Genomic DNA, 20,796 nt, shown 5'->3' with positions numbered 1-20,796 from the left:
GGTGGATTCCAGCCCCCTGACCACCCTTTTGAAGTCCTCCAGATGGATTATATTCAGATGGAGCGATGTCGAGGTTTCAAGTATGTCCTTGTAGTTGTATGCGCTTTGTCCAGGTGGACAGAAGCATATCCAGTCCCAGATTACACAGCCGCGACCACTGCCAAACAGTTGGTTCGTGAATTCTTCCCCCGTTACGGACTCCCTAGGGTCGTATATTCTGATAACGGCCAGCCATTCTCATCTGAACTGATGAAACACGTTTCCCTGTTGTTAGGGTACCAGTGGAAGTTCCATTGTGTACGCCATCCTGAAGCAGCCGGTCTAGTAGAGAGACATAACCAGACCCTGAAAATACGCATTGCTAAAGTCTGTCAGGAAAAAGGTGTAGATTGGTTAGTTGCTCTGCCAGTCGCTCTGTTTTATATGCGCATGGTCGCACATTCCAGATCAGGTCTGTCCCCGTACGAGGTCGTATTCGGCCGCCCCCCTAATGTGTGGGGTACACCTAGACCCCGAAGTATTACAGATGTTTCAAGTAATATGCTGACAGATTACCTAGCTTCCTTGATGTCTGCCCTACACTCTTGTCGTTCACAGGTTGCCGCCGCATTTCCAGACAATACCGAGGTGGCACCGCATGAAATCGTTCCCGGAAGTCTGGTTCTCGTAAGGAACTTTGATCGTTCAAGTCCGCTGGAGCCCCGCTGGAAGGAGCCCAAGCAAGTTCTCCTGGCCACCCGTACTGCCGTCAAGCTGGAAGGCAGGAAGGGCTGGGTGCATTTGTCGCATGTAAAGAAGTTTTATGGACTAAAGACCGTTTCCAAGAACATTTCCGAGGATTTTAAAGACTGCCAAAGTACTATTCTCAAGGACTGTCCCGCAAAAGACATTGATACAAATCCCTCCCTGTTAGAGAAAACTCCGCAGCAGGAGTATAAGTTAAAATTAAGGTCTAGTAAAATAAGTCAGCCAGTTTGATTGTCTAAGTCCTCCCCTAGGTGAAACGGTTAGACCGGTTTCTGACATGTATAAAATAGACCCCCATAGAGAGAGAGTTAGTGAGAACTCTAAAAGTTGCACTATTATTTTATGTTTTCTGCTATATCTCAGCCTTATGATTACCTGCATAAGTTATGCATTGTATTTATATTTTCCAGTTTCTCATGTAAATAAGTCTTCTAATACTACAGTAGAGCATACGTTTAGTGATCTGCCTCCTCATGAACTATCTTATCGTCTTGCTATGCGAAATAATTCCTTTATCCGCATGTTACATTATTCACACCAGACCAGCAATGCCACTAATTGTTGGGTGTGTGGTCGACTCCCCCCTTTTCAGACACCGAAGGGAGTTCTGCCACTCTTTCCTTATCCATTTTCACATAACGGTTCATGTGGAGCATGGTCCACGTTAACGTCATCCTTAACAGATATGTCCTTCCTGAACAGTACATGTTTTCCAGACAAGCAAGGTCTTCCCCACAGAACAGGGTTAGATCTAGAAAATGAAGTTTATAATTTGGGTAATTATTCTTCGAATTTTATGGTCCTGAATGTTCAGTCTGATACTACTCCAGACTTACCTGCTATGTCAGTACTACCAGTCAAAGGCGAATTATGTGTCAGAAATAATGGTTCCGTACATGTAGGACATAGTGATTGTACTACTATTGTCAAGTATAGTGACAGTGGGAAATCTATTTTCAAAGACCAAATTTAGACCATCTGTATGAATAGATTGACTTGGTGGAGTCACGCCTGGCCGATAAAATGACATCCACCACATCATGTGGGAGAGAAAAGGAATTCAGGTTGCCCCGTTCAATCTCCAAATTATTTTGTCCACCCTAAGCGTGGAAGGGTATACTCAGATGTGAGTCCCTTGCTCATTGCACCATCAGGATTCAAGCAAGCCGGGCCGAAGACGCCTGAAATGGCAGAAACCGGTCCCCGGAAGCTTGTTTCCTTCCCAGTGTAAGAATTGGCTTTTGTAGTCTGGTCTGCCCTGTTCCCATGATGCACTGGGCCAGGGACAGACTAATTTGCATACAGCCAGGTTCTGAAACTGGGATGGTGCAATGAGCTAAAAAACGGTGTTGGATCTAGCCCTGATCTCTTGACTGGGTGAGAGTACTCTGCTTAATTCAGAGACTCTGTCCATCACCACCCCTTGTTGTAAATTATTTTGTCCACCCTAAGCGTGGAAGGGTATACTCAGATGTGAGTCCCTTGCTCATTGCACCATCAGGATTCAAGCAAGCCGGGCCGAAGACGCCTGAAATGGCAGAAACCGGTCCCCGGAAGCTTGTTTCCTTCCCAGTGTAAGAATTGGCTTTTGTAGTCTGGTCTGCCCTGTTCCCATGATGCACTGGGCCAGGGACAGACTAATTTGCATACAGCCAGGTTCTGAAACTGGGATGGTGCAATGAGCTAAAAAACGGTGTTGGATCTAGCCCTGATCTCTTGACTGGGTGAGAGTACTCTGCTTAATTCAGAGACTCTGTCCATCACCACCCCTTGTTGTAAATTATTTTGTCCACCCTAAGCGTGGAAGGGTATACTCAGATGTGAGTCCCTTGCTCATTGCACCATCAGGATTCAAGCAAGCCGGGCCGAAGACGCCTGAAATGGCAGAAACCGGTCCCCGGAAGCTTGTTTCCTTCCCAGTGTAAGAATTGGCTTTTGTAGTCTGGTCTGCCCTGTTCCCATGATGCACTGGGCCAGGGACAGACTAATTTGCATACAGCCAGGTTCTGAAACTGGGATGGTGCAATGAGCTAAAAAACGGTGTTGGATCTAGCCCTGATCTCTTGACTGGGTGAGAGTACTCTGCTTAATTCAGAGACTCTGTCCATCACCACCCCTTGTTGTAAATTATTTTGTCCACCCTAAGCGTGGAAGGGTATACTCAGATGTGAGTCCCTTGCTCATTGCACCATCAGGATTCAAGCAAGCCGGGCCGAAGACGCCTGAAATGGCAGAAACCGGTCCCCGGAAGCTTGTTTCCTTCCCAGTGTAAGAATTGGCTTTTGTAGTCTGGTCTGCCCTGTTCCCATGATGCACTGGGCCAGGGACAGACTAATTTGCATACAGCCAGGTTCTGAAACTGGGATGGTGCAATGAGCTAAAAAACGGTGTTGGATCTAGCCCTGATCTCTTGACTGGGTGAGAGTACTCTGCTTAATTCAGAGACTCTGTCCATCACCACCCCTTGTTGTAAATTATTCCGTTCAATCTCCAGGCATGAAGGTGTAAGGTCTGGAGGTGGGTGTGTAGAACCTGCTCCTCCATCTGAGAGAGGAGGTCTGCCCTGAGAGGAAGACAGAGCAGAGGGCACGAGGAGAGGTAGAGAAGATCTGTGTACAACACCCTTCTTGGCCAATCCGGGGCAATCATAATGACTTGGGCCCGGTCTTGGCGAATCTTCCTCAGAACCCGCGGAATCAAGGGTATGGGAGGAAACGCGTAAAGGAGTTGTGAGTCCCAACTCAATTGAAACGCGTCCCCCAAGGCTTCCTGCATCGGAAACTGGAGGCTGCAGAATGACTGGCAGTGAACATTCTCGTGAGTAGCAAACAGGTCCACCCGAGGAGTTCCCCACGTCCAAAAGACGTGACAAACTACCTCTGGATGAAGCCTCCACTCGTGGTCGGCTGAGAACTGCTGACTGAGACTGTCTGCACGCACGTTCAGAACTCCGGCCAGATGATTTGCCATCAGACAAATCTGATGATCCTGAACCCAGGACCAGAGACGCAGAGCCTCTCTACAGAGACACTGCAACCCTCCTCCTCCCTGCCTGCTGACATACCACATCGCGGTGGTGTTGTCCATCAGGACCTGAACTGACCGACCGCGAAGGGAAGGGAGGAAGGCCTTGAGTGCCAGACGTATCAACCGTAATTCTAGAAGGCTGATGTAAAGCAACCTTTCCTCTGGAGACCAAAGAGCCATTGATCTCCAGATCCCCCAGATGAGCACCCCACCCTAGAGTGGATGCATCCGTTATTACTGTGGCAACCGATGGAGGTAGATGGAAGGGCTTTCCTTGATACAGATTGCCCTCCACGCTCCACCAAGACAGATCTGCTGCAGCTTCTCTGGAGATCCTCACTGACTCCCTGAGATCTCCGTTGTGTTGATACCACTGCCTGCGGAGGCACCACTGGAGTGCCCTCATATGCCAGCATGCATGGTTGGCCAGCAGACTGCAGGAAGCCATCAGACCGAGCAGACGAAGGACTTTCAAGACTGGAACGACCGCTCCATTGTGAAATAAAGGAATCATTTCCTGTTTGGCACAAATCTGTTGTGGAGGAGAGAATGCCCGACATACAGTTGTATCCAGTCCCGCACCTATGAACAGGTTGCGCTGGGAGGGCACCAGGTGAGATTTGGGTACATTTATCGAAAAACCCAACCTGTACAACAACTGAGTTGTGTCTTGCAGATGATGGAGCACTTTCCCTGGAGATTCCGACTTGATCAGCCAATCGTCCAGATAAGGGAATACTGGAATCCCTGATCTTCTGAGATGTGCTGCCACCACAGCCATGACCTTGGTGAAGACTCGAGGCGCAGTAGTAAGACCAAACGGAAGAACCACAAACTGGTAATGCTGCGATTCCACCGTAAAACAGAGATACTTCCTGTGCGACTTCAGGATTGGGATGTGAAAATATCGATCAACACCATCCAGTCTTCTTCCATCAGCACTTGAAAAACCTGCGCAAGGGTGAGCATCTTGAACTTCTCCTGCTTCAGGTAAAGGTTCAAGATCCTGAGATCCAGGATTGGACGAAGTCTGCCATCCTTTTGAGGGATCAGGAAATACCAGGAGTAGCATCCCATAACCCTTTCCTGCTCTGGAACCACCTCTATCGCACCTTTTCTCAACAGTGCCAGGACTTCCTCCTGCAGAAGCAACAGGTGGTCCTCTGAGCAAAAACCTTGGCAAGGAGGGTAATTTGGGGGAAATTCCCGAAAGGGAAGAGCATACCCATTCTCCATGAGATTGAGAACCCAAAGATCTGATGTAACCGATTCCCAATCCCGTAGAAAACAGGTAAGCCGACCCCCTACAGGACCCGCATGATCCGGAATGGCGGATCTAGGGCTGCTTTGCTGCTGTGGAAGAGGGGTGGGTAGCAGAGGAGGAAGAGGAGGAGGAGGAGGCCTGACGTCTACGGACACAAGCTCTTTGTCTACCTCTGTAGGACCTATACAAAGGATTTTGCTGCTGCTGCTGTGTCTGCCTATAGGGTCGAAAAGAAGATCTTCCAAATCCCCTATATCTTTTGGTCACAGAGCCTCTGGATTGCAAACCCAAAGATTTTGCTGTTGCCCTGCTGTCCTTAAACCATTCTAATGCAGCATCAGCCTTCTTCCCAAAAAGGACTGAGCCATCAAAGGGCAAATCCATGAATGTAGCCTGAAAATCAGCCGAGAACTCCGAGGTCTTTAGCCAAGCCGCTCTTCTAGGGGCAATCGAAGAACCCATTACTCTTGCTACTGCGTCTGCCGTGTCCATACCACTTTGAATGACCTGCCGAGCAGCAGCTTGCGTGTCAGACATCACCTCGTTAAATGTTTTTCTGTCTTCCTCAGGAAGCTTAGGTGACAACTGCTTCACTGAATCCATCAAAGCATGGATATACCGTCCTAGCAAACAAGTGGCATTTGTTGATTTTAAGGCCATACTGCCAGATGAAAATACTTTTTTTGCAGACTGGTCCAGCTTTTTTGACTCCTTGTCACCAGGCACTTGAGGAAAAGAGCTTAATCAATCAATCAATCAATCAATCATGCCATTTGTATAGCGCACTACTCACCCGGGAGGGTCTCAAGGCGCTTGGGGGGAGGGGTATGCTACTGCTCGAACAGCCAGGTCTTGAGTTGTTTCCTGAAGGCGAGATGGTCCTGGGTCAGCCGAAGGTGGATGGGGAGGGAGTTCCAAGTCTTGGCAGCCAGGTAAGAGAAGGATCTTCCTCCGGCTGTGGCTCTTCGGATGCGTGGTACGGCTGCGAGGGCGAGGCTGGTGGACCGTAGCTGGCGGGTGGGCGTGTAGAAGGTCAGGCGGTCGTTGAGGTACTTGGGGCCCAGGTCGTGGAGAGACTTGTGTGCGTGGGTGAGGAGCCGGAACGTGATCCTCTTGTCGACGGGGAGCCAGTGCAGGTACCTCAGGTGGCTGGAGATGTGGCTGCGTCGGGGGACATCCAGGATGAGTCGGGCGGAGGCGTTCTGGATGCGCTGGAGTCTTTTCTGTAGCTTGGCTGTGGTTCCGGCGTAGAGGGCGTTTCCGTAGTCCAGTCGGCTGGTGACGAGTGCCTGGGTGACAATCTTCCTGGTCTCGGTCGGGATCCAGCGGAAGATCTTGCGAAGCATACGCAGGGTGTTGAAGCACGATGAGGAGACAGCGTTGACTTGTCTGGTCATCGAGAGGGAGGGGTCCAGGATGAAGCCCAGGTTGCGTGCGTGGTCGGTTGGCTTGGGTGCGGTGCCCAGGGCTGGGGGCCACCAGGAGTCGTCCCAGGCGGAGGGCGAAGATCCCAGGATGAGGACTTCCGTCTTGTCCGAGTTCAGTTTCAGGCGGCTGTCCTTCATCCACTCGGCGACGTCTTTCATCCCTTCGTGTAGGCAGGTTCTGGCGGTGTCGGGGTGTCTGGTGAGGGAGAGGATCAGCTGGGTGTTGTCGGCGTAAGAGATGATGTTGAGGTTGTGCTGGCGTGCGATGGCTGCTAGAGGTTTCATGTAGATGTTGAAGAGGGTGGGGCTGAGTGAAGATCCTTGCGGGACGCCGCAGATGACTTCGGTGGCCTCGGAGCGAAACGGGGGGAGGCGGACTCTTTGTGTTCTTCCGGCGAGGAACGAGATGATCCACTCCAGTGCCTTCTCTTGGATACCGATGTTGCTGAGGCGCTGGACTAGGGTGCGGTGGCAGACCGTGTCGAATGCAGCGGAGAGGTCCAGGAGGATGAGGGCCACTGTTTCCCCCTTGTCAAGCAGGGTCCGGATGTCGTCGGTGGCTGCGATGAGGGCGGTCTCGGTGCTGTGGTTGGCTCTGAAGCCGGACTGCGAGGGGTCGAGGGATCCGTTCGTCTCGAGGAAGGCGGTCAGCTGTCTGTTGACGATCTTCTCGATGACTTTAGCAGGAAAAGGGAGGAGCGAGATGGGGCGGAAGTTTTTGAGATCGGTGGGGTCCGCTGTAGGTTTCTTCAGGAGGGCGCTGATCTCGGCGTGCTTCCAGCTCTCCGGGAAGGTGGCGGTGTTAAAGGAGGCATTGATGATGTTCCGGAGTTGGGGTGCGATGGTGGAGTCGGCCTTGTTGAAGACGTGGTGTGGGCAGGGGTCGGTCGGTGATCCGGAGTGGATGGTGTTCATCGTGCGGGCTGTGTCTTCGGTGGTCACCGTGGTCCAGGTGCGAAGGGTGGCAGTGGGGGGCGTTGGTTCGACGGTAGTGTCATGTATTCCTATAGGTTCTGAATCGATCCCCCTATTCCTGACCCTATTCTGGTTAAACTAACTATCAAGTTAACTAACAGTCAGCCCATGAGGCAAGAAAAGCCCCCATGATGCAGATACCGTTATCTGACGCAGTCACACTACGGCACAGGAACTTGTTATCTGATTAGGTCATAACGCTTGAGATCTAATTAGACAAGCGACATTCCTCCAGCCCCTGATAAGGCATACGACGTTCTCATAACAAATCAAACCTATGACAACCTGGAAAATCCGTGCGGCCATTGTTTTGATTTCACAGAGAACTTCAGTAAAAGAATGTGCTAACGAGCAAGTCGTATGACATCTTTATTGACGTATCTATGTCCATCCTTACGTCAATCTCGGCACCTTTAAGGTATAAATATTGCCGATCTTGCCCTATGCAAACACACGCGTGGTGACGAGACGGAGCAGCCATACTTGCCGAAGCCCAGAAGCAGAGCAGACCCCGCTGGCAGCAGCCCCGCCTTCCTGACGCGCTGAGAGACGCGCTGCTATCTCCTACCGAGAGACCCAGCACCGGCGCTTTCGGGCAGCCCTCGCAGGCAGCCTGGAATATCGAGAGCAGAGAAAGAGATACCATTCCTCATTCATCCTAACTTCCAGGTACAGAACTGAATAACCCCTCACAGAGAATTCTTTAGTTATTCACTTGGCAAAAACAAACTTAACTTAAACTGTAACTTTCTATTCCCGCCCACGCATTAGACTTAGGTCAGGTACACGGGGTAGGCGTATTTAGAAACACCAGTTGAGTACGTTTAGTCAAATGTATATGTGTATGTAAATATATTTTAATCATTTTAAACATCATATGGCTCAGAAACCATATCAATGTTTTTACAGTATTATTTTATACTATTGCTTTTAATGTATGCACTTTACTTAACTATAAGTATTGCAATAATATCGATCCATTTCTCTTGTACGAGAAAAGAGACTGATCAATAAATAACACCTTTTTATTGAACACGCCCGTCTCTTCCTTTTCTCTACAATCTGATGAGACTAAGAATGCACGTACTGACTGAGTAAAATAATTGCCTTGTGCTCACACGACTCTGGAGATACACTCTTGATTAGGGGAGAGCAAAGTTGTCATGTTCTATGGTTGTCAGAAACTAAATCCCTTCTTGTCTAATCAGGGGAGTTAATTCTTTCCTGAACATTCGAGAAAGTTTCTAGCGAACTCTGAGCTATGCTGGCAAACCCAAAACTTAAGTCTAGTATCGACAGTAGTAGACCTAGTTAACGTCTGGCCTAGGCCTTTACTGCTGTAGGTATTATTCCAATGCGCAGAGCCTATTGGGAAGATAGGAACTACACTACATGGCGCCCAACGTGTTTGGAAAGGGCGATAAAACTAACGTAAGACATTTAGAGTAACTCAGTCGTGCTTTCTCACTCAGACCCCTTTTCCCAAATACTCCAAAGACGTCTGGAGTGGGTGAAAGGTAATATCCTCCAAAACCTCGCAGGAGGGAACTCCTATGTAAGGTTCTTGGTTTAGTCAACGTTGAAGGATACACTGTTCCAAAATATTGTGCATCTAATCTTTGTTCCATAAGAAACCTGATCTGCAAACAAACAAAATAAGCTTCCTGTCGGTAAAATGGCAGAGAGTGATGATGAAAGAGAGGCAGTTAGATTAGCAGCTGAAATAGCAGCAGCTGATACTGCAGCACTAGATGCGGACGGGGATATAATACTCATCCCGGTCGCCAAAAGAAAATCTATAACCTTAAAACTTATAGAAAATGGACTGACACCTAGAGGTGGCACAGTCATATTCGTAATTGAGGCACACGAATATCGGCAGACAGAGGTATACTATACATGGATACATTTTCCAGCAGCAAATGCTGTAACAAAGTACTTCCACTATTACAAAATAGAGGTTCCACCCGACATTTACACTCCTTTCGAGGAGGTGGAAGTACCACTCAAATTCCAAGAGCATTTGCTCTTATTTGATGGCGCCCTAATACATAACAATCACATTACAAGGCTCGGTCCTTTAGGTAGACCAGGAGCAACGTGGCCGGTCTTAGCCGGATACACACCACACCCAGACATCGAAGGAATGTCTACTGGAGAGCTGTTAATACAGCTAAAACAATTACTAAAAATTCATAGACAATTAGTCCAGTATGTAATGCGGACTTCAACAATTCAGCCAGCGATTAAACTTCCACAGCTGACCCCTCACCAGGGGAACACAAATAAAATCACACCACAGAACATCCAATCCTGCCTAGGTAAAGTTCCGGCTAAACGAGAACAAATACCATTCTGGTTGGCACAGAAAATCACCCAAATAGAGGCGGTGTTTCCTGACACCACCCCGCTAGAAAAACACAGGATTCTGACTATATGTCTCCCAATGGGAATCGCACCACACATAGAGGACTGTGACACTTGGGGTACAGTCTTTGCTTCAATCTACACAAAAACGCACGGTGTTCCATCCATTTCGGTAATACCAGATGTGCTAAAACAAATTCAAGATGAATACGGTCCAGAACCAGCTTTAACTCTTGGTATGAAATTATTGAAAGACTTCAAGCAGGTCTCGGCTATATTATTAGCCAATATAAAAGGTGAAGCAGCAAACGTGGCGATCCGCCAGAGGTTAAAAGAGACAGATATAGCAGACCAACCAGCTGAAATTGCCAGAATCATAGAAAAATCCCCTGAAGAACTAGGTAGAGATAGTTTAGGTGGAATACCAGTAAAACCGCAACTGACTGAAAGTCCAGAAAAAATATTTTTTAATAATAATTCACCAAAAAAGAACTGGGATGGAAACAAACAATCCAATCCAAAAGAAAAGAAATTCCAGTCCCGAGGAAGGTCTCCTAGGCGAAGGGAGAAATCTCCGAACCAGAGACACAGGTCACCCCAGAGTGACCCCTCTGGGAAAAGATATAACCTTAGAAATAGGGATAATATTAAAAAACCTGATAGATATCAAGACATTGATACACGTCCCTCTCAATCTTTTCAGACTTCCTTGCAGAAATCGGAAAGAAGAGGACGATCAGAACAAAGAGAAGAGCACGCCAAGTCCAAAGACAAGGAACCTGCTCAACAAAAAAAGAAATTACAATTTCCAAAAAAGAAGGTAGCCAGTATCAAGGTAGTTAACAATGCCGAGAATACTGAGGACACAAATGAAAAACGGAGAGTGGGCTCAGACAATGCTAGACAGCGCAGCAGAAGTGAGCATAGCTCGCAAAGTCCTTATGAATCATCTGGAGACAGTGGACACGAATGAATATCTTCAAGTGGAAACTGCAGACACCAGAGTTAGCAAACCCCACAAGATATACGAGATAACATTACGTATAGAGGGAGATAAGACTAGGAAAATAAGGGGACTATTTTGGGATAACCTCTCCAAGGGTTATGACATCCTTCTAGCTGAAAAAGACTGGCCACCAGAGTTTGTCAGGGAGTGCCCCCATGGCGAAGAAGTAATTATGCCTGCCTTCTCGAATCAAATCCCGATTCATAAAAAATACACACTTGCTAGAAAGTGGGCAGTGGCCTTAGCACCTGCTTTATATAAAAACCATGTAGGATGGGATGAGGATTCTCCTCCTCACAAAATCCAGTTAAAATCACAACCTACTGCACAAAGGCAGTACCCAATTAAGCAAGAAGCTAAAAAACAGGTAAATGAAATACTAGATCAGCTAGAATACCAGGGGGTGATTGAAACTTGCACCTCACAAATGAACAATCCTTTGTTTCCGGTCTCCAAACCAGACAATTCATATCGTCTAGTTTTGGATTACCGACACCTTAACACATGTTGCAAAACCTTTGCAGTGCAAAACTCACACAGTGCTGCACTAATGAATAACATAGTGCGCAAAAAATACAAAACAACCTTGGACATCTCCAATGGATTCTTTTGTCAAAACATAGCACCAGAGAGCAGATATTTAACTGCATTCTCAGTAAATGGCACTCAAAAGCAATTCTGTCGGTTAGCCCAGGGGTACAAGAACAGCCCGGGGGTATTCTCAGCGAGAGTAACAGAATTACTACAGCTATATGATGATGAAGCATTATCTTATGTCGATGACATTTACTTAACAGATGATGACTTGGAGACTCACTTGAAAAGAGTGAACACCATAATACTTGGGTTCGCTGCAGAGGGTTACAAATTCAACTTTAAAAAGTCCAGAATTGCCCATCTGATAGTCCTGTTCTTAGGATATGAGTTATCAAGTGAAGGTAAAAGCCTGGCAGACAATTTCCTAGAGAAATGTGCCGTAATCCAAGCTCCTAAAACACTAAAAAACCTACAGTCAATTCTAGGCTTCCTAAATTTCGGAAGAACATACATTGCAAATTACGCAGAAAGGGTCAAACCCCTTTATGATCTAATTAAACCAGACTTTAAAAGATCCAATTGGACTCAAACACACACAGAAATTTTGAGATCCTTACAAACAGACATGCTAATTAAAACAAAATTAGAAACACGTGATAACACACGCAATCTTGTGATTCGAGTCATCCCAGGGAGATGCGGATTCACATACCTAACCTCAAATGAGGGAGAAAAGGTACCAATTGCATTCAAATCACACTTGTACACAGAAGCTGAACAGAAATTCAGTAATACAGAAAAAATCATTCGTGCAGTTCAAACCGCAATAGCTAGAGAAAAAGACATAGCTGACGGTAGACATATCACAGTCAGAACAGCAGAATCAGCCTTTGAGGCACTAACAACACCGTGTAATTTACCAACAACAACATTGAATCCGGAATGGATACAATGGGTGAATTCAATCACAACGGACAAAGTATACTACTACTTTGATCCAGAACTAGAAGAATTAAAAAATCTAAAATATGAAAAGACGTATCCTCTGCCAATCGACATTCTGCCTCTACGACATTACGCCTGTGTAATCTATACAGACGGACATGCTCAACCCTCCGTTTGGGGAGAACAAGCATACAACCCCACATGTGAGATTACAAAAGAAGTGTGGCGCGGAGGTAAACTAAAACCTCTATTAACAAAGACACACTCAGTAGAAAGTAATTCAGAACAACAAACTGAAATATTAGCTTTAAAAATGGCGCTAGATAATGCGGATCGCGAATTCCCGACACTTATAGTGTCAGATTCATATTACTGCGTCAAATCATATAACAGCGATTTGCAGACATGGATTCAAAATGGTTACAAAGATGACACAGATGCACCAATAAAGCAGAACTGCTCTGGGAACAAATAGCTCTTTTACAAAAAGAACTACCAAAGACTCACGTGACTCACTCACTGAGTCATCAGCGTGATGGCGTTCACGTTGTAGGGAATTCATTGGCTGAGACAGCCACAGCGGCAGCCACTAAACCGGCTCCCGTAGATCGAAAAAAGCGTACATTAAAATACATTGACGGTGAAACAGTGCTGGCAGTGAAAACGTCATCAAAAGGCGACTGCTCAGCGTTACCGATCAACTATCCACTCAATTATACATACATAATCGATGCAAACTCCGTCCCTTTTGCTCGAATCCCTGGAGTGGGGGATAGAGTGATTCCAAACATGGACAGGAGAAGCTTGTTAATCGCAGACGCACACATGGGCGAGGGTCTCAGACACCTTAAAACAAAAGACTCTCTGGAAGAATTACAATCACGGTACTGGTGGCCAGGCATGAGCCTGCATCACACCATGTTTGTAAAAAACTGCCCAAACTGCAACAGAGATCGCAGTGGGGAGAGAAACAGTTTAATACCTCGTCGTATCAAGGCAGATAATATGACCAATAAAAAGCAGGGCTTGTGATTAACATATACAGGCTAGTTTCCACTTATAATGTAGATCACCAGCACTCGGCTGACGTCCGGACTGTTATACAAAGATTTGCCAGTCTAAATGGCATATACGCTAAGAGCATGCTACGTTCGACCATTGTTTTCACTCAAGCCCACCAGCCTGGGGGGAAACATGGCCGAATGAGCACAGTCCAGCGGGAATCTTCTCACTTCCTTCCTGAGGGTACGGGATGGTGTAAAGAAAAAACCAAGGCATAAAGCAATCTATAGCGGAAAGGAAATTAGGTTCGGGAGCTGGGTGGGTCAAACATCTAATAAGTGTCCAACGTAGTCTAAATAACTTGCCAAGAAATTCTCTGAAGGGATTCAGTCCGTACGAATTATTATTTGGAACTAGAATGATTATCTCTGACCTCGACAGTCAGACTTCAGTGGTTAAAGAAAAAAGCTTTGATGTCAAAGACCGTTTGGCTATTTTGACTTAAACAAAACAAGAAAAGACCTGAGCAACATACAGTTGAAACAACAGCCAACAACCACTGAAGAATCACCACCTGTCCCAGCAAGACCTGTCTGGATTCCAAAAGTCGGGGATCTAGTCAGGGAGAAGATCGCGGTAAAGAAGGAATTTGGGCCTTCTTACAGAAAAGCAGTTCCTGTCTTGTCTGTCAACGGGACAAGATCAGTTGTACTACCGCCACTTGCTGGTAAAAAGGAGAACCGAGTTGTATCCATCGACCTGGTAAAACCACAACATGTGGCCGATAACAAACAGTAGGCCAAGTGGACTCCCAATAAGTAGCAGAACACCAAGGTTTGCTACCAGTACAGAGGTCCTAACAAAGAGGCTCATCACATTTGAAACGCCTACAGAAGAACAACAAGGACTATGCAACAATGCAATAGAACTCAGACCTCTGAAAACCCAAATAAAAACATTTAGCAGAGACACACCAATCTATAATGAAGTACCAGGTGACAATTCAAGAAACAAAAATCCTGAAGCAATTGGAACAATTGACAGAACTGCATCCGGCTACTTCATCAACTTCGATGATTCCTCTGAAAGCCTCAGTGAATCAAAGACACAGCCATCATCAAAATCCTTTAAAGACAAAGCTAAGGAACTTTTGAACCAACTGAAAGAAACATATCTGATTTCTCCATGGATTGAATTTTGGGTGGGTTTTGGTGCATTTATCCTCATACTTTGGCTCATCATGGTATTAACTTTGGGACGCTTCATTGAGGGAAAATATGCTAAAATGGACACAGCAAGTCAGAACATCAACTTGGTCCTCAAACCACACACATCTTCACACGTCGAGAAAAGAGAACTTTCTTCAGCCAACTTCACAGCCATTCCTATACCTGGTGGGGTAGCCGGGGACAACACTGACTATGAAATTTATGGTCCGGTCGAGATCCTGAAATATCCACACCAAATCAAGATCTCCTTGAGTGACTTTGCAAAACCAAACTCATTTGCTGATGATTGGGACTTCGAAAGCATTAATAACATGATGTCTGACTTAGTAATGTCTGCTAAATTTACAAAACATGATTATTTGCAAGGTTCTACAAATTATGATAGTATGTATTGCTATAACCACTATGGTAACCATTTTTTACATAAATCTGCACAACCTAGAAATGTTTTAAATTATAATCAATGGGAACATTGTGCAACACCTCCAAAAGGGAGCTCAAGAACCGTTTACGACAAATATTCATATTTTTCAGGTTTTAACACAAGTAATGCTGAAACATTCTATTTTAAATTGTCAAACAAGACAGGGATGAAAACCATGATAACCAACACAAAGTTGATATATTCAGATTCATTCTTCGAAGAAATGAATACTTTTGGATTTGATTATTGGGACAAAAATGTTGATTTGAAAAGTGTTTGGGGTACAAAAGAATGGCAAGTACAGGGTTTAGAAGCTTTGTTTAGAGCTTGCATGATCCCAGAACAAATGATATTTTTAAATGACACTGTTCAACAAACCACCTGTCTTGGCCTAGCCAAAATCAAAGATTTAAATAAACCGTCTATTCCAAAGCCAACAATGTTTAGCAATAGCTCTGATACGGATGAAGAGATAGACGTAAACCATATATTAAACCAAAACAGAACACATCCTGATTGGAAACAATGGTTAATCTGGCCCACAGATACAAATAACTGTCAAGACAGATTCCTGAATAAAACACAGGGGTTCAAAATGACCAGGCCAGACCCTAGATATCCCCAAAGACATCACCCAGGGATAATAACAACCTACAGTGTGGGCAAATTATGCCTTCAGTGGCTACAAACTTCCACACTGCCTGAAATTAAGCAACACCTAACTTTACTTACTGATGGTGCTGACTTGCGTGATTTCATAATGGGACCACGCAAACAGCGTCAAAAGCGTTTCATAGCAGCCTCTGTATATGCAGCATACAATGAGGCCTGGAAGGTTATTCAAATTGAAACAGCAGAAAGAATACGGGAAATTGACCGTATTAATTTGGAAAAATCACTTTCTGTAGTGGACAATGGGTTAATGACTCTGTCCTCCAGAATTTTTTCATTGGACAGCATTGTGTCTTCAGCAATCGATATATTATCGCAAGACTTACTGTTATTACAACATGGTCAGTCACAATTGCGTTCTATTGTACAGCTTGGCTGGACGTTACAAAATCTGCGTTCAGGCTATGTGCCTTGGCGTTTAATCAACACAACGTCACTATTCCAAATCTTTAACCTTACTGATAGACAAATCGGTATGGCGCAAAAGGGTGCTGATTATACAATCTTGAGCATTGAAAAACTAGAAAGATTACCAATGACAATGTCAGAACGACCTGTCAGTGAATGGATAATCCACGGAATCATAAATATTCCAATCTCAACCTTCAGGTTTCAATACTGCCAAAAATATATACAGGCTGGCATGTACGAGAAATTGGGGAAGGGGTACCTTAAAACAACTTGGAACCTGCCCTATTCACATGCATGTGTCAGTAATAAAGGACAGAAAGTGTTTCTTAGTGGCAACAATTGTGCCATGTCACTAAGCGGCACGCTTCTGTGTAACGGAATTAGTTTGCATGGAGCCTGTGAAGGGAATTCATACAACCTTTCATGTCACCAGCAAGGCGCACCTGCAACTGAAATAGAACCATTCTTTCAAAGACTCTATAATGGGAGTTACATTCCTATTGTAGACCGCAAATGTTGTAGTCTTATGCCCGGGACTCCTTATCAAGTCACTACGACTGCGAAGGTCAAGTGCTGTGGACGTTCTTTGTTCCCCAGCTCCTTTCCAGACAGGGAGGCAAGGGCATGGCCCAGTTTGAAAATTACTTCTATTCGAATAGATACTTTAAGCAGAATGAAAACAGTGCTTCTTCAGACGCCTACAAGGCTCACGTCATCAAAAGAAACGTATGATCTACAAGTCGCAAGGACGACTGCAGAGATACATACATTATTATCGACTAATTCCCCCGTACATTTCGCGGAAATCCTGAGCGAAATCTTAAATATTTCTGATACCACTGGGGTCTCAAAGGTATTTAAGACAGTATTTTCGATGGCATTAACACCATTCAAAGCCATACTGGGTATTTTTCCAGATTTCGTCCATTCGATTTTTGGCGGACTTCCCCTGATCCTGGGACTAATTGCAGGAATCCTATTCTTAGTCCTTATTTTTCGTTATGGCAACCCATGTCACAGATCAAACTCTCGCGACAATGGAAGAAACAATCCTAGCCATTGGATACCGGGACCGGATATCAAAAATCCTGGGACTCTCCCGGCTTAGAGACCTGAACATGACTTGGTTTCTATCATTTCGACCAATGTGGCAAAGATGTGTTTTACCTGTATTGAGGTGTCTGCTATGCGGAGAAGAATGCGTGTTAGACACCTGTCTGACGCTACAATCGGATGCGCCAGTGGATGCAGATACATTGTTGGTTCCTACCAAGGTTCACGCTTTGTGCTGCCCTCAAAGGCTGCCAATCCTGATGACGGCATTCGTGGAATCTTCACCACTATGATTGAAGAGTAGTGAAGTTCAAGATGAAAGCAGCATCGATCAGGTACGACCTTCTGTCAGCAATGCGAATCAGAATGTCAATGGAGGCAATCATGCGCACGAATGCATGGTTACACCTATTTCCGACTTAGTGGAACTTTCCCATGAAGCTGTTGACAGTTTTTTCGAAAGCCTTAATGATATGATGTTCTCTCCAGAACAGAAATAGAGACTTTTGAGCAAGCTCGCACACGGCGTTCCCTGAATTCGGCCTTCAACTTTAAAAATAAAGTCACATGAACAATTTTTCCCACCAGTTCACGGACAACAATTTTTTAGCAGCCCCAAATTATTTTTTACAAAATTTTCGGGACACTTATCTTCTGCTTAAAGTAAGAAACTATTCCTAGAGAACTAAGATTTCTATTTTTAGATACTTTATAAACTTTAGTTGCCCGCTGGTATGTTCACAAATATTTTATTATGTGATGAAATGGTCTCGAACTTTCTTTCTGTATAGCCATATTAAGAGCCATTTCATGTGTATTTCTCATATACCAAATAAGCAATAATGTCTACAAATGCGTGTTTACTTTAGCGTTTAATTCATAGCTTAAGTGCATACAATATATATGACTGCAATTTTTCAGTATATTTGAAAATTTCAAAATGCATTTATGTATTTTGGGGTGGTGAGGTATACACTATACTCTATAGTATGTTGTACTATGTTATACTATGCATAGATTAGTAAATATGACCATAGTTAGCGTGGAGTGGGTGTCATGTATTCCTATAGGTTCTGAATCGATCCCCCTATTCCTGACCCTATTCTGGTTAAACTAACTATCAAGTTAACTAACAGTCCGCCCATGAGGCAAGAAAAGCCCCCATGATGCAGATACCGTTATCTGACGCAGTCACACTACGGCACAGGAACGTGTTATCTGATTAGGTCATAACGCTTGAGATCTAATTAGACAAGCGACATTCCTCCAGCCCCTGATAAGGCATACGACGTTCTCAAAACAAATCAAACCTATGACAACCTGGAAAATCCGTGCGGCCATTGTTTTGATTTCACAGAGAACTTCAGTAAAAGAATGTGCTAACGAGCAAGTCGTATGACATCTTTATTGACGTATCTATGTCCATCCTTACGTCAATCTCGGCACCTTTAAGGTATAAATATTGCCGATCTTGCCCTATGCAAACACACGCGTGGTGACGAGACGGAGCAGCCATACTTGCCGAAGCCCAGAAGCAGAGCAGACCCCGCTGGCAGCAGCCCCGCCTTCCTGACGCGCTGAGAGACGCGCTGCTATCTCCTACCGAGAGACCCAGCACCGGCGCTTTCGGGCAGCCCTCGCAGGCAGCCTGGAATATCGAGAGCAGAGAAAGAGATACCATTCCTCATTCATCCTAACTTCCAGGTACAGAACTGAATAACCCCTCACAGAGAATTCTTTAGTTATTCACTTGGCAAAAACAAACTTAACTTAAACTGTAACTTTCTATTCCCGCCCACGCATTAGACTTAGGTCAGGTACACGGGGTAGGCGTATTTAGAAACACCAGTTGAGTACGTTTAGTCAAATGTATATGTGTATGTAAATATATTTTAATCATTTTAAACATCATATGGCTCAGAAACCATATCAATGTTTTTACAGTATTATTTTATACTATTGCTTTTAATGTATGCACTTTACTTAACTATAAGTATTGCAATAATATCGATCCATTTCTCTTGTACGAGAAAAGAGACTGATCAATAAATAACACCTTTTTATTGAACACGCCCGTCTCTTCCTTTTCTCTACAATCTGATGAGACTAAGAATGCACGTACTGACTGAGTAAAATAATTGCCTTGTGCTCACACGACTCTGGAGATACACTCTTGATTAGGGGAGAGCAAAGTTGTCATGTTCTATGGTTGTCAGAAACTAAATCCCTTCTTGTCTAATCAGGGGAGTTAATTCTTTCCTGAACATTCGAGAAAGTTTCTAGCGAACTCTGAGCTATGCTGGCAAACCCAAAACTTAAGTCTAGTATCGACAGTAGTAGACCTAGTTAACGTCTGGCCTAGGCCTTTACTGCTGTAGGTATTATTCCAATGCGCAGAGCCTATTGGGAAGATAGGAACTACACTACAGTAGGGTGCGTGGGTGGGGCGCCGAAGCTGTTGTGGATGTCGGCGATCTTGCGGTGGAAGAACGAGGCGAGGGAGTCGCAGAGGTCTTGTGACGGAGTGATGTAGTTGGTGCCGGTGCTGGGGTTGGAGAACTCCTTGACGATAGTGAAGAGCTCTTTGCTGTCGTGGGCGTTGTTGTCCAGTCGTTCCTTCAGGGATTTCTTCTTGGTGGTGCGGATGAGCTGGTGGTGCTTGCGGGTAGCGTGTTTGAGGGCGGTCATGTTGTCGGTGGTCCGGTCGAGGAGCCAGGCTTTCTCGAGGGTGCGGCAGGTCTTCTTGGAGTCCTTGAGGTCGTCGGTGAACCAGGATGCCTTCTTGCTTCTGGGTCTGCTGGGAGGGTTCTTTAGAGGCGCGAGGTCGTCGGCGCAGGCGGTCAGCCACTGTGTGAAGTTGCGAGCTGCTTCGTTGGGGTCCGTTGTGTTGGCGGGTGGGCTCTGGCTGAGGGAGGTGGTGAGCTGGTCTGCGGTGATCTTGCTCCAATTCCTGTGAGGTACCTGCTGCGGGTGGTGGTGGTGGGTCGTGGATCTTTTGAAGCTGAAGTGGACGCAGCTGTGGTCGGTCCAGTGGAGTCCGGTGGCGTGGCTGAAGGTGATGTACTTGCTGGAAGAGAAGACGGGATCAAGCGTGTGGCCGGCGTAGTGGGTGGGAGTGTTGACCAGTTGCTTGAGTCCGAGGTTGGCAAGCTTACAGATCTCTTAGAGCAGGCAGCTTGCACCACCAAACTCTCCGGTAAGGGATGAGATGACAAAAAGTCAGGGTCACCAGGAGCCACTCTGTAACGCCTAGCCACGGCCTCATACACTGCAGGAGCCGTTAGAGGCCTACTCCATACTTCCAGTATTGGATCCGTTAGGGCATCAGTAAAGGGAAGAATGGGTTCAACCACTGATGATGGTGAATGAAGCACTTCAGTCAGTATATTTAACTTGTATTCAGCTGTTGGCTTAGTCAAATTCAACAAGTCTGCTGCCTTCTTAATCACAACGTGATAAGGCGCCACATCTTTAAAAGGAGCACCTGACACTGAGGCCAAATCCCACTCAGGGGGCAGCTCTAACCCACTTGCCTCTCGCAAGTCATCAAAATAATCCTCTGGATCAAGAAGCTCACGTTCCTCGTATTCAGCTTCCCTATAACTCTGCTCCTCCAAAAGGCGCTGGGCTTCACGCCTCGACCTCTCTATTCGAATCGACTTCGTCGGATCCGGTATCGACTCCGAAGGCTCTGGACCCGGCGTCGAACG

This window comes from Lissotriton helveticus, chromosome 11 (genome assembly GCF_964261635.1).
Source record: "Lissotriton helveticus chromosome 11, aLisHel1.1, whole genome shotgun sequence".
NCBI lineage: Eukaryota > Metazoa > Chordata > Amphibia > Caudata > Salamandridae > Lissotriton > Lissotriton helveticus.
Note: the sequence above shows the minus strand (reverse complement) of the source record.